The sequence below is a fragment of the Anser brachyrhynchus genome (assembly GCF_964034855.1).
Source record: "Anser brachyrhynchus genome assembly, chromosome: 4".
Classification (NCBI taxonomy): domain Eukaryota; kingdom Metazoa; phylum Chordata; class Aves; order Anseriformes; family Anatidae; genus Anser; species Anser brachyrhynchus.
Genome location: NC_137698.1, coordinates 523677 through 538146, shown reverse-complemented (window position 1 = coordinate 538146; position 14470 = coordinate 523677). Strand labels below are relative to the sequence as shown.

The 14470-nt window shown below is 45.5% G+C and overlaps 1 protein-coding gene across 1 annotated transcript in view; it reads left to right on the top strand.

Annotated features, from left to right (window-relative positions):
• Positions 1-14470, top strand: part of LOC308193946 (uncharacterized protein) — a 257562-nt gene that overhangs the window by 174103 nt on the left and 68989 nt on the right. The window contains exon 12 of the mRNA XM_080589144.1: positions 9105-14183. The gene's annotated coding sequence lies outside the window, so the exon portion shown is untranslated. The remainder of the gene's footprint in view (positions 1-9104; positions 14184-14470) is intronic.

Genomic DNA, 14470 nt, shown 5'->3' with positions numbered 1-14470 from the left:
TTGGCTCAGCCTGGGTGTGAAGCAGTGTAATCCCATTGGATGTGGGGAGCTCACCGTAGCTGACACCATGGAGGAATTTAGTCTAGTGTATCTAACAGTCTTATTTAGCCTGAATAATTCTTTTGTCCTGTTTCTGCATCCTGACTGTAGCAATAGGTACCAGAACGTGTGTTGGTTTTGGTTTCAACGAGGAGAGTTTTACTGAGCTGGTCTAAGGGACCCTTGTTAAACTTGCACTGCTGAACTGAAGGGAAAGTTTCTTCAGCTTTCCAAAAAACTCTGGTTTTGGGCAGACCTCAGGGCTGGAAAATCTCAGCCTGAGAGGTGAAACTTACGGAAAATTACAAGCAACAGATGACAAGGAATTATAATAGAAAACCTTTGCCAAGGCTGAAAATAACCATTAGTATCCTGATTGCTGTATTGAACAGTTTAAAGGAAACATTTTTAAGAAAAATCATAAAATACACTTTGCAATTCATCAAAGGAGCTTAATGCTCCAGAATATTGGAGAAAACCCTGCCTTGTGCAGTACATGTTAGTTAAGTCAACGCTATCCCTAGACCCAGTGTTTGTGTGGCTATCAGTATTGGCCGGTTTTAGAAGAAATGTTGAATGTTCAGATTGGTACTGTCACTTCCCTGGTGGAGCCGTGGCAGAGTGCGAGGGAGCGTGAAACCAGCTCACATGAGAAGGGGGAGCAGGAAGAAGGTGACTGAGATGTGCTGTGCAGGGGGCTTAGCAGCACAGATAGCCTGGTGCTGGGGGCTGTGGCTGGACACCTCCAGGCAGCAGTTGGCTTCTTCGGAGCAAGCAGTAGAAAGCCCAGTACCTTTTAGGGACCAAGATTTGCCAGATCTGAATTATTCACTAGGTAGTTCTTACTATGCCTTCTTCCTCCAAGGCATTGCTTAGTTTATGATTTTGACCATTAGAGCATGGATGTAACTTCAAATACCTTCCTCAGGTGGCAGTACGTAGTTCTTGAGAAATGTGATGGACAGGTAGGCATTAGAAGGAATTGGAATACATTTGAAAGACAAAGTAGATCTTGCTGGTAAAGCTATCCAGCATATTTTTGGTTTCTCTCTGTAGTTTAGGTGGACGGGATTGTTCTTTTGCCAGTATAAATATATAAATTCTAAAAGAGATGTCAAGGACTGCTTAACATAGAGACAAAAATAAGTTTCACACATACGCTGTTATAACGGCCCTATGTTTTTGCGTTCTACTTATTTATGCATTCGCATTCAGTTTATTTATGAGATCTTTGCCCAGAAACGTTCCCCAGTTAGCTTTATGTGGTTCTGTGTGGTAACTAATATATCACTGTGATATTCTATCTGTTATTATTTCTTCAGCACTTTCACCTACGAGCCCCAGGCTAAGATCAGAGTCTCGTTTGGATCAAAAGATCAAAGTCCCTTTTGCAGGAGGGGCCACACATATTGCCACGACAGTGTCGGAGGCTTTCTGTCTAAACAGGGAAGCCGGGCCTGTGTGTGCAAATGGCGGAGTGCTGGCTCTCGCCATCCACCCAGCAACAGGTAGGACATGGAGCAGAGTCAGAAGCTGGGCTCTGACTGCCAGTGGTCCCTTTCCCTCTCCTGCCTCTTCTTGGTGCCAGGGCACCTCCCTGGTACTTCGTGTGTGGATTCAGAAGGCACGCTGTGGTTGAGATTCACTTGCTGTGTTGGGGCAGCGCAAATCATCTGCCCAAGGCTGCAGAATGAGGTGCAGTAATTACGCCTGTCATTTTTTTTGCTGAGTAAATGAAAGAAAGGAATAGCATCTTCCAGATTGAACGCTAAGAATACCCTGACTTGGTCTCTTTTCCGTGATATTTTCTACACCAGCAAGCACCTTCTGGGAGTGGTGAGAGCTGAAGTCTGCAACCCTCTGCAGTAGGCTGGGGGTGCAGGGGATGGCTGCTCCCCTGACCTGTGGCTGTGGCAGCACGGAAGATGTTTGAAGGGCAACTGTGGTCCAGGTGGAGAGCCAGTAATGTGGGGGTGATGAGTACAGACCTGTACGGAGAAGGGAGGAAAGGTGGGCCTAGCACTGGTGTGGTTATGGTTTCTGAATCCAAGGCTAAATTGAAAATAAATAAACCTGTAAAGTGTATGGGAATAGAAGGAGCATCTTGATTCAGCATTGCAGATTGCGAGCAAGTGATTCTGGCAGGCTAAGGTAATGTTTTAACTATTATGATGATGGTGTTATTGCGGTGTACTCTGACAGTACAGAGAAGACTACCTTTTATTGGAATGTTAATGTGTTAATTATTATAAATTATGTTGCTCCAAACTGCTGTCCAATGAAAACAGTCCTCATAAGCAGCATGGCATTCATGCTGTCAGATGCTCATTCTTTCTGTTCAGTGGCAGGAAGGCACCAGCTTAACTGTAAATAATAAAGTGAGCTAAAAAATACTCTGCTGAAGGAAAAAAAAAAAAAGTAAGCAAAATGGTTGAGAACCCACTTCTACACTTTCCTTACCATAGAGACTGAGACAAATTTACAACATCCAGAAAATACTAGAGGAAATACATACAATAAACCATCCAGTCTGGATAGCAGTGCTGGGAAGGAAACTGTTCCATGTAGAGTTGTAGTAAAATATTTCCCTTCCCGTCTTCCTACTTGGAGAAGGAGACTTCTGTGTCAGGGGAAAAAGAAACCACAATCTGCAATATTTGGATAAGGAAAACAAAACATGGCTATACGTGGCAGATACATCATGGGAGAATCAGAGACAGATTCCACAGTCCTGCTGGAAGTGTGGGATAGAGCTTTCCCTAACTCCAGCACAGTTAGAATGATGTAAGACCAGTGTCAGACCTGAATCTTCCCAGGGGTTCACATCGCGGCTGGTAGTTGGTGTTATGACCATGTTGTTCCAGTCCTCAGCCCCCTTTCTAACTGCTCCACAACGATTAACAGTTTTTCCAGGCAGCCAGACTTCACGCTGTGCTAGGTGAATATGCGATTGTGTGTTTGTGGCTAAGATCTGTCCCTGCCTGTGTCTGTGGACGTGGGAGACACGGTGACAGGGCCTACAAGAGGTTGGTTTTACGTATTTTTGAAGGTATGATATATAGTAATGGACTAGGATGTACCTTTCAATTGGCCAAGGCCTTATGGGCTTCACTCCAAAAAGGCTATACAGCTATGAGCGTGTTTGCATTTTTCTCTGTGCTGAAGGGCACAAGAGAGAGAAAGTAAAAATATTTCTGCCAAAATGGTTCTTGTCTTGCAAGAAGAATTTGGAGCCAAGTCTTTTCTTAAATGCTATTCAAATACTCAGAGTAAACATTCTGCTTAAGCTTCCTTGGTTATTCCACCAGACAAAATAATCTCTGCCTTATTACTTAATATCATATTTCAGTGCAGATGTAACTTTATTTTTATCACTGTGATGAAGTATGTTTTACGAAACTTTATATCAGCTTCCCAGAAATGCATGTTTCAATATACCAGACAAGCATAAGCAATGAGCTCCTATGTAGAAAAGTGTCCATTTTATACTTAATTGGATATACACACTATCTGCTTGGTATGAGTTTAATATCTATGTCATGCATCCTACCAAACAATTCAAGCATATACAGGGAAAGAGTTGGATGGTAACAGAAACAATCTAAAGCCTTTGAGTGGAGAAGGGCCTGACAGAGAGGCAGGTAGGAAGTAAGAGCTTTGATTATGCTCTTCACAGTTGTTTGACATGGTAAACTCTCCGACTGTAATTACAAAAGGACAATTTTGCAGCTCACTGGTGATAGTACAAGTATATCAGTTAGCTGCTCCACCTGACAGCAAGAAAAGGGGCTCATTTTACTGGAGGCTAAAAACACAAAAGCTCTAGATTTCTGTAACTCTGGAGACAGGAAAAGCCAAATGCAGTGTATTTGGCGGTGTGGGTCTAACTGACAAACAGCTATAAAACTGAGGGCCACACAAGGCTGTTGCACTTTTTCCAGCAATTTGATATCAAAGGTGCTTAGCTACATGCAGTCCGATGGTTTTCCAAACTGTCAGCAGCGGACAGTCTCCCTGGAAGCTGAAAGTCAAACTGTGTTACTTCCAGCTTGCACATCAGCAGCAATGAAGATTGGATTGTTAGAAGTTACAGTGTGATCTGTTAGTCTGTCCACAGACATCAGAGAGTATTGTTGCGGTCCCCCAACATTTAACAGCTTGGACTTTTTTTTTCATTTGCTTTTGTTACTGCTGTTGAAGTGTTTCGTCTTTGGACTTGTTGGCGTCCTTTTGAGCTTGGACATAGCAAGCCATTTTCTCTAGGAAAAATAATAGCAGAGGAAAGCGAGCTTTCTGGTTTTACCTCTCTTCAGGGAACAAGAAATTCAGAGCAGGACAGCTGTCATCAGCACCGAAACCCAGCAAGTGGCAGGAGGTTCTCGTACCCACATCATTTCCTCGTCAGGGTCATCTTGAATACATGGTTTAATCCAAATTGAAAAAATACAAAAATAATTCATATAAGGTGGTGTTTTCTTTTGCTGTTGTTGTTTTGTTTTGTTTTGATATAGTTCCCAAAGGAGTGGCAATCAAGGCCTTTCTGGATTTTTTTTTTAATTGCTGATTAGGAGGACAGAGCAAAATCTGCAAATGCTAGATGCGAATTGGTCCCCTGGGCTGGCCCACCCTCAGCACGCTGGCTGTGCAGCTGCAGGAAAACTCTGATGCTGGGTGAGGAGCTGGCATAGTTCAGCTGCTTGCAATTCACCCCCTTGATTTTAAAGGCAGGCATTTGCCCATGTTCTCTAAATTACTTGGGATCATTTACAGTTGTAAAAATACGTCATTACAAAAGCTTTGTCGTTCACCTTTAGGGCCGAAAACGTTCAGCTCTGACAATGTTATCTGGAGGGAACAGCAGCTCCAATCATTTCAAACATGCTTGCAATATAACATGGCTTTGGGCAAAGCTTGCTGACACCAATGCTCCAAAAGAAAGGGATGAAAATGAAGTGACCATTACAATGAGAAATGTGAGACAGATGACATGCAATTTTGCTTGAATGACTGAATTTAAATAACAGAAAATCGTGCCGCCTGTCCTTTTTTTTTCTAGCTCTCTTGAGGTGGCCTTTCCATAGCAGTGAATTATTCCTGGGCTTTGGCATAAAGCAGCGTGTGGCCCCGAAGTCTGTAGAGAGCTCTGTCCAGATGGAGCAAAAGACTTCCGATACACCACCGTCTTGTGGAAGCCTCTTGCACCACGTCAGCTGCTGTGGCATATACAGCAGCCTTGCCAGAGGTCACAGGCAGATGTCAGAGGCATTTAGCAGCAGGCAGTGTACACCACAGAAACTTCTTCAAATTTCACAGATGAAGATAGAGAGTTGGTGTTGTGCAAAACCAGAAAATGAATCAGATGAGACAGGTGCCCAGTCAAATGATGACAAAGTAACTGAACTGCTGCCAAGTGAAAGGCAGCCCTGGATTCCCTTGATGGGTTTCTGTGCTTTCACAAGCCTCACAGCAGCCCTGAATTCAGTCACCTGGCTGGAGCAGTTCAGCATCTACGTCGACAGACAGTTAGGAAGGTTTACATCTCTGGAAAGCAGATGACCCGGGATGACTTTCTCAGAAAGGCAGCTCTCCTTCCCAAGCCAAATCTGCTGTACAGTCTCCAGCACATCCTGTTACATAAACTCAGCACAAAGCGTTGGAGAAATTTTGCAGCAAGTACCAGAGGAAGGTATGCTGAATAATGTGAATCTTTTTTTTTTTTTTATCCCACCAGCGTTAAATCAGGTGGGTTCTGCCATGGATTGCTTTAGTGCTCATCGTTTAATTAGAAACAATCATGCTCTCACTGCATAAATTCTAAGCTTCATTCAGAGTATTTATTTTAGCATGGGTTCTACATCGTGCTTTTAAAGGTAAATCAGCATCAGTCTTAATTTCTGATGTATGAATTATTTGCTAGGATTACCATCAGATGAATGAGAGTCAGTTTTTCCAGTCTGTGGTTTTTAAGCAGGGTGTTTCTTTCACGAGATTTGTTTTGTGCAGGATGGAAGACCTGCTTCGAAGTAAGTGTGACCTGTGTGCATCTGGCAGTCTATACAGGGCCTTAGCCAGAGCCATTAAAATCACTGGGTGGATTTCCTCTGACCTGTGATGGAGAATGTTTTCATCCTGTGCCAAATGTGTTGACCTCCTGCCCCACAGTATATGCCAGAGTTTGTGTGAATCTTCTGTATGTTACAGAGATGATACTAGAAAGAAAGCCTTGCCAGACTGCAGCTGCGTGGTTTGCGGAGGGTCCATGTTTAATAGTGGAGCACCTCAAATAGCGTATGTTTTTTTAGGAAAGTTTGTGGGGGCCTTCTCTGCCTGACCCAAACGATCTGAGACTGAGCACCAGCTCTCCAGGTAGGTTTCTGTTCATATAAATGGACGCATCTGTGGGAAAAGGCAGGTAGCTCTAAATTCTCACAGTACTGCGCTCAGAGTGTATAGAATGTTTGCTACAAAATGACTTCCATTTAAATTTTACTAACTGACTATATAAAAAGCAGACAACTACAGCTTGGAGAAGTTACTGATTGCTATGGGTACCTTCAGTCATATCGTATCTTTCCCTTCCAGGGAGGTTTTAATGAGTGAACCTGTTCCCACCAAGCCCACCATTTTAAATCAGAACAGGGTCAGATTTGGGGGATTTACTGGTTGGATTTCAGGATGCTTAACATAGAATGGATGGATTTCCTAAACACCTAGCACATATTTCACCAGGGGGTGCCTGTTATTTAAAAAAAAAAAAAAAAAAAAAAAAAATCTGAGCAACCAAAAGCTCTTGCTATTGAAGCTAGCAGCCACTCAGGGATTTTGGGATCCCTGCTTCCCTATTTATAGCTGCTTTATACTGCAGAGCTCTGTTGACCTGCCCCGGTCCAGCCTGTGCCTGACATGCATGTAGTACGGTGCACGGTAGGTGGAGCGTCCGCATCGGCCGTGCCCTTGGCGGCCAGGTAGGAGACAGCAGGTGGCGATCCTCAGGTGCCTTCGTTGTCCGTACTGGCACGGGGAAGCAGCCGGGCTGGCCTCGGGCAAGATCCCCGTGCCAAGAGGGAGCCAGCACGCACCGGGGAGCCGCGGGGGTGCTGTGCCACCAGGGAGTCCGGCCCGGGCAGCAGCTGACCTGGCGTGCAGGATTCGCTGCCCAGGGGAGAGGAGAAGCTCAGCGATAAGGTCCTTCTGTGCTGCTTCAGCACTGTCCGGCCCAGAGCTTCTGCAGCCTCGTGAAGCCAAGCCCTTCGGTGCAAGTTACCGTGCGTGTGTGCTGTATGGTAATGGCCGTGTCAGTGACGCTGGTAGCGCTCGGTTGTCCCCCGAGCTGAAGGTACAAGTCCTGAAGAGACAAAAAGCTCCGAGTGCAAATGCAGCTGTGATAAAACCACCTTCGAAACAGAGTGATGCAGCTACTGGCACCAGTACAGATTTGCAGGACTAGATGATGGTGTAATTGGATGCCTTTCTTGCCTTATTCACTCACATGTATATAATTTTATTTTATGTACCCACACCTTCTAACCCTTGACTTCATGTCTGCCTCTGAAAATTACAAGTCTGTCACTTTCTCAGAGCTTTCCAACCTTCTCCTCTTCTGTTCATTATTGACATTTTTGCCTCTATTAAATGCACACAGCTTTCCTTAAAGACATGGTACTGTTGTAGGGATGTTTTGTGTTAAGGTGCAGCCCGTTGTCTTTCTATTGCAGAAAAATATTTGTCGCCATCACTCATACTTGCTAAAAACATTAATGAGGTTTTGTTTTTCTTACTCCCTCCCCATGTTGTGTCCTCAGGTGAATCCAAAGGCTACCTGTAAACCCTCTCTCTTGAATCCTGACATAAGCCCCTGCTCACTAGACTACCCTTTGTAGTTTGTTTTTGTATTTAATCTGTTTGGACATCCCTAAAAGTGGAGTGACTTTGAGGCTGCAGTAAAGTGCAGATCAGTTCAAGTGATCTTTGTATAAAAGTGACAAGTTTCTTCTGCTGCTGGCCTGACTAACTGCATCCAAGAAGTGCTAGGAAAGCCATTCATCTGCTTTTTATTTTCCTGAAATATTGAGGTCATCCCGTGTCTATCTTTTGCTGCACTGAAACAAACATACATCTGCTCCTATACAGGTGCATATGGCAAAAAGAGAGCTGGGCCCTTGCCTGCCATAAGCTGCAGCAAGCCCTGTACCAAGTTCTCATCCAGGTTCTATTTTCCTTGGTCATGGGACCTGAGAACAATCAGACAGATGTTAGGGATGGAGGCCTCGTAGTCTTACAGTGGTAGCAGGGAACTGATCATGTTTGTTGTTGGGCTTCCCTATCGTGAGTGGTAGGGCATACCTTCCCTGCTGCACTGAGTGAAGCTGGGGCTCTGTCAGCGAGGTGCTCTAAGCTGGCACTAATAAATTAGTTTGCTTTGCAGGGTGGTGAGAGGCAGCAGTTGTGAGACTGGTTATGAAATGTCATGGGTCTTGTCTGCTTATGGCTACTGCAGATCCACTGATACTTTTAACAGGGTACATACTAACTCTGATCTGCTGTCGTGATCAGATAAACCCAGTTCATTTATTCTGAGCACTGAAATAGCAGTTGCATTTTCATCTGGTTACACCATTTGGTCTCTTTGAGTGATCTCCCTGAAATACTTTAGTGCTATCAAAAATCACTCTGTACCTTTCTACTCACAAAGTAGTAGTGAGGAAAACTAAGGGAGCCCAGTTTTGCTCAGAGTGAAAGAGGATGCCAAAGTTGTTTCACACTGAATGGTACTGTAATTTTCTAAGGGCTACTCCATATCTCCATATTTACCTGGATGTGTGCATATACAGAGTCATCTGCCTTACAGAGTCATCTGCCTCCCTAAGAGATCACTCATCTTGAGTAGGATTCACTTTGTTTTACTTGCTGTCAATTGAGTACATCACAGAGGGAGAAGAGCAAGGCACAGCATTGCTGACAGCCTTATATTACAGTTGGCTTTTCAGTCTCCCTTAATATCTTAAATACTAAGATAAGAAAGTATAAATATATGTTGTGTTGTTTTGTTTTGTTTTGTTTTAAAGGTCTGTTTGCTGCTACCAAGACAATCAAAATGAAGTGGAAACGATTTAGTAATGGATGACAATATTACTGTGGAGCAACTGTATTAAATCCTTCTGGTAATAGTAATAACTATTTGACACATCAGAGTGCATACTGCACAAGGACTTACAGATGGTCATTCACAGTCATCTGATCTGTCTACCTCGGACGGCCTCCCTGTGAACAAACACATCACCTTTTTTGCTCTGTTTTGAAGAAAATGCTAGCAGAAGGGTTTACAGGCGGGAAAGTTTGCAGTAACACAATTTACAGAGGTACTCATAAAAAAAAAAGACTTTTGTACTTGTTAAATACTTTGCATGGGTTTTGGCTCTGCTTCAGAAAAGCACCTGTGTTTTTGCTTGATTTCTTGATTTTACGCTTACCTTTGCCACATCAACTTCGGATCTCCATCAAGAAAACGAAAGCTTTGCCACGGGTCGTCTTGAGAGCAGGTATGGTTTGTGCAATACGTGCCATGCAGATGGCACTCTGATCCCCACTTTGTTGGCTTCTGCGAGTAGCTGAGGTGCCGCGTGCTGAGGAGCCAGCCACAGGCAAGGGGCATCCCTGAGGGATGTGCGTGGCCCCTGGGTGCTCCTCAGCTCCCCCGGCCGTAGCTGGCAGGAGCAGAGGCCTCGGGGGAGGCCGTGCTGCGGTGCTGCGCTGCAGTGTTCCTGTGTTCATCGATGCGCCCAGAAGGAGATCGGGAGGCTTACTGGCAAGTGCGTCGTTAATGCTATTAAATGTTACTTAGGCCCACAGCAAGCTGCATGTTCAACAGTTTAAGCTGTAATTGCTGGCTGATGCAGAAATAAGACTGGATATATGTAAATCCTGTTGAATGCTAATGTAATTTACCTCCTTGGATGGATTAGCAGCCTCTGCAATTAGCGGTGTGTGCAGCTAGTCATGTTATGGAGAATCCATCGCACAGGGCTGTAGGGTACATTCAGATTTGTGTATACAACATTGCCTCTCTTTCTTTCTTTATTTAGTTATTTTCATCCAGGGGGACATTGTTGGGTAACACAGAGCCAGTGCTGTGTCCTTTGTGGAGGGTGGGGGAATGTGTGACCCACCTCCTCTCATCTTCAGCCTTTCTTCCTCCTTTCACGCATTTTTTGCCTCCCCTGCTGTTTCCCTGTGACATGTTAATGTTTTTTGGGGTGGTGGAGGGAGAGAAAACTCCCTGCTGTAGCTAAAGCGGTTATCCCCAGCTCATGCAATTGGAAGATATTGTATCAGCATATATTTTCATGCATGTGCATACTGTTTGTGTTCATCTATCTGTTTAAAACAAGAGTCAGAGAGAGCGAGATGTATAGATATAAAGTCCAAACAGATTTCCTTCCCCTGCATCCATAAGGTCTACTCTTGCAACAAGCATGTGAATGGTGGGTGATTTAGGTCCTAGGGTGCTGCGCGAAATAAGTGCAGGTGCACTGCAACTGCATAAAAAGTCATCAGTTTGATTTTTTAAACACATTTGGGAACAAAGGTGCAAATCCCCCTCTCTCTGTTTTGTTTTGAAGTTCTAAAATTAGGATCCTTTGTTCCTCAATGCATAAGCAATCACTGTGGGCTTTTCCATGGCTTGGCACACACGATTTCTAGTACCTGAGGGTCTGTGACAGTCATATCGTCCCTGGTTGTGCATCTCATAGATCCCTTTAGAGGCTTCCTGTTTCCAAATTATTTCCTGCACAATTTTAAAAGCAATGCACTAATAATGACTTTCCCAGCACATTTGGAGGCATTTAAGAAAGGAAGTGCTAGTGGCGTTTCGTGCAGGTAAATTTCCTACAGACATGTGAAGCCCTCAGACTTTGCGTATACAAGCTGCTAGTCTGTGAAGGCGTAGTTACAGCATGGTTATTTTAGACCGAGCCGTCCCTGCAGGTAGGTGCATGATGGAGGCGTGACTTAATACAGGGGGCTTGGACTTAGTACGGGATGCTCGAGGTGTTGTGTGGGGACACAGTCAGTACTGCCCAGTGCCCCCTTCTTCAGAAAACTTCTTTATTGCAGTGAGTGCTCCTTGTTTGCACCCAGTCCAGACCAGCTCTTGTAGTAGTTTTGTGTCGTTTCAGTGGTTTCCAAAAGAGGAGGAAGAGACTAATAGCCACACTCCATACTGTCTATCTGTTTTCTGAGGCCACAACACACCACCTTATGCTCCCCTTTTTATTGCTTCCTTTCTTTTCAGAAATGGAGGCAACACACGGGCACCAACAGAGTTAGAATGGCGTGGGCAGCGCTGTCATGGTGGTTTGCCAGGAGTATAAATAAAATCCTCAGTTAAGCGAAGGCAGGAACATCTTTGTTGTTAGCTGGGACTTCACTTGATATTTCTAAATGGTGCTGAAGAAAAGACACCCAAGTTGAATACAATAAAAATAACATGATTGCTTCATGTAGGAGGGAAAAAATGTTTTCTCTAATTTTTGCTAAAGCTGTAGTAAAATGTTGATTTCCGTGCCTTATTTCTGCTGCTTCTGCTCACAACTTGAACACGAATGTGTGATTCGCAGATAGCAGTCTATCTGCAGCACCATTTAATCGTACTTTTTTCCCACTGGCTGCACTGAGGTCAGTTTTGAAAGCAGCTATTGGAAGCATTCACCTAGATGTCTATTTCTTCAAAAATCCCAGGGAATATTCAAATCTGCTTGCATGCCTGTCCGCACAGTTTTCCGAACTTCCCCTCGGAGCAGGGCTGCACTATCAGCTTTGCCATGGATGGCACGGCAGCTCGTCTGCGTGTGGCGCCCTGCCCAAGCAGGACAGACGGGGGGATGAACAGTCAAGCCGTGGAGGTGCATCTGTGGAAAGGAGAGTTTTCATTCTTCGTGGTGGAAAGACAATTTTATCCTTGCTGTGAGGGGATATCGCTCCCCCCTTGTTTTAAAGTTCTTTAAGGGGCTGCTCTCCTTTCACTCGCACGCTGCCTTCAGAAATGTAAATCTCACCATTGTGCCCCATTATTTGGGGAAAGGGGGAGGGCATTGTTCGCTGAAGGATTTTATGTTACTAAGAACTGTTAGCTAAGAAATGTGGTGTGCATTTTTTCCTGCTCTAGTGTTAGCCAAAATTGAAGAAGGAGGTCTTTATTGTAATGGTTATTTAAATAACATTTCTGTGCTTCTCGGCTATCCCTTTTAAAGACATTGTAATAGCAACCCTGCTCCAGCCATCTGACAGCTCACCTTGTCACGTATATGGCTGTAACACAAATGTCCCGGGTAGGCAGGGAGGATCTTGGCTTGCTGGACCTGGGTGTTCCCTGGCTGGGAGCCCTCCCTTTACGTCTTGGGGGAAGGGGATTTTCTGGCCCAGCCCTGAATAAACTGGTGGGGATTATCAGAGGTGGTCGGGCCGCTTTAGGAGTCCTCCCCCCTCCCATTGGCAGCGCTGCCCAAAAAGCCGCCAAGTAAACGTCTTTGGGCTGGATTGCTTTCCTGGTGGTTTGTCTTGGAAAACTTTGTTCCGTGTTGTCTTATCTCAGATGTGGTCAAGCCAAACTTTAAGGAACTTTTAGGTGGCTGCAGCTTCTGTTGTTGTAATTTTGTTTAGTTTATACTCAACTTCTAAAGCAAACCTTCCCTCCAAGAACAAAGAGTGTCGGCAAACCCCTGTATGTCAGGTCTCCATGGCATCTCCCCGGAAAGCACAGAGGCAGAATTCAGCTCGGCAGATTTTATCTGCCCTGACGCCAGACGTATGAGGATAAACGATCCCAGCATATTTCGAAGGGGACGTGTAGATGATTGCATCTGTCACCTGTGAAATGCTGGTTCAGCCATGGAACTGGACAGCAGCCTAGTCCAGATCCAGACAGCTCAGTAAAGCCCACAGCTCTGATTTGCAGCAGTACTTTCAGAGAGTCGCGTGCATGTCAGTCCACCTGCTCAGAGTCGTGCTCATCCTCACCTGTGGTCTGAGGGAGTCCTGTGGTCTCAGAAAGAAGAGCAGCTCCTTCCAGCCCTCGCTGTCTCCTCCTCCTGCTAGCCAGAAGGCAAGTAGCTACTGCCCCTAGCACACCGATGCATTCTTTGGCTCCCAAAGATGTTTTAAACCACTTGGTGTCCTGAATTAGGCTAGGATTAAGACCACACAGTTTTTCCTGGCTAGTTCTTCAAATTGTCTCTTCAGGATTCAACACCAGCATTAAGATCCTGATGACTGACAGGGAAGGGCTTTGTATTGTCCCCTGTGAGAGAGCAAGGCCTCGTCGCTGAGACTGTGGGTGTGAAAATGAATTTCCAAAAGGGTCCCGCATCTCCTCTGACAAGTGGGAACAGCCTGAGCTATACGCCCATGCAAGCCTGGGAGGTTTTCCTCACATTTCAAGTTCAAGCAGTATTAGGAGGCAAAAGGGAAATAGATTTCAGTGCCTCTCAGAGAGACGTGATTTAATTTCTCTGAAACACATTGCATGCCAAAACCCAACCTGTCGAGCAGCTCACAGCAGCTCCTGTGCCCAGCTGTATGGGAGGTCTGTGCTGTATGTATCTGCATGGGTAGAGACAGGAAAACATCTGTAGCAGTAAAGAGCATACCTGGGAATGCACAGAAAGGAGAGCAGCATTAACAAAGACAGAGGATGCTGTCTCCTTACCTGACTCACAGGATATGGGGACCCGTGTTTCTGCTTACGGGGTGACGGTTACCATGGATTCTGGGCTGTGCGACTTCAGAGCCAGAATGGAACAAAGCAGCCTGGCTGCCTCTGCAAAGCTGGCCTTGTGCAAGACCTGTGTACATCATCTGCAGCTGTCCTGCTGGAGGAGGCTTCTGCTATCTTCTTATCTAATCCCTGCCCACGTCCCGCTGCATCCTGGGGTGTCTCTCTTCCTCACCTAAAAGTCTGCTGGTTGCCTTCACCCCAGGCAGCAAACAACGGTCACTTAAAGCCTTTCACAGTAGCTGGCACGGGGTGTAGGGCTGTTGGGGTGGCAGCTCTTGGGGCCAATAACGTCGTACAGGAAGCAGGGATAACAGCCCGGAGAAGCAGTAGCTAGCTGCTTTGGCCAGCAGCACACACCGGAGAGGAGGGGGTGAGTGCTGCTGCAGTCCTCGTGGGCTCACCATCCCACCTCCAGGCTGTGCAAGGGGAGCGCGCTGGAGTTAATGGGATCATCCTGCCTGCACTTTTGTCAGTCTGTGCCAGAGGTCTTCTGCTGTCCCTGCTGGCTGCTGTCAAAGCCCAGGCCTTGGGGGGCCTCTGCTACACAAGGAGTTTGGAGAAATTCAAGCTGCCAGGCCTCCACTGGAAAGGCACTGGGTCAGCAGAGCCTCGGCAATGACCTGGAGGTGTCACTTAAGCTTTTTAATTAATTTCTTT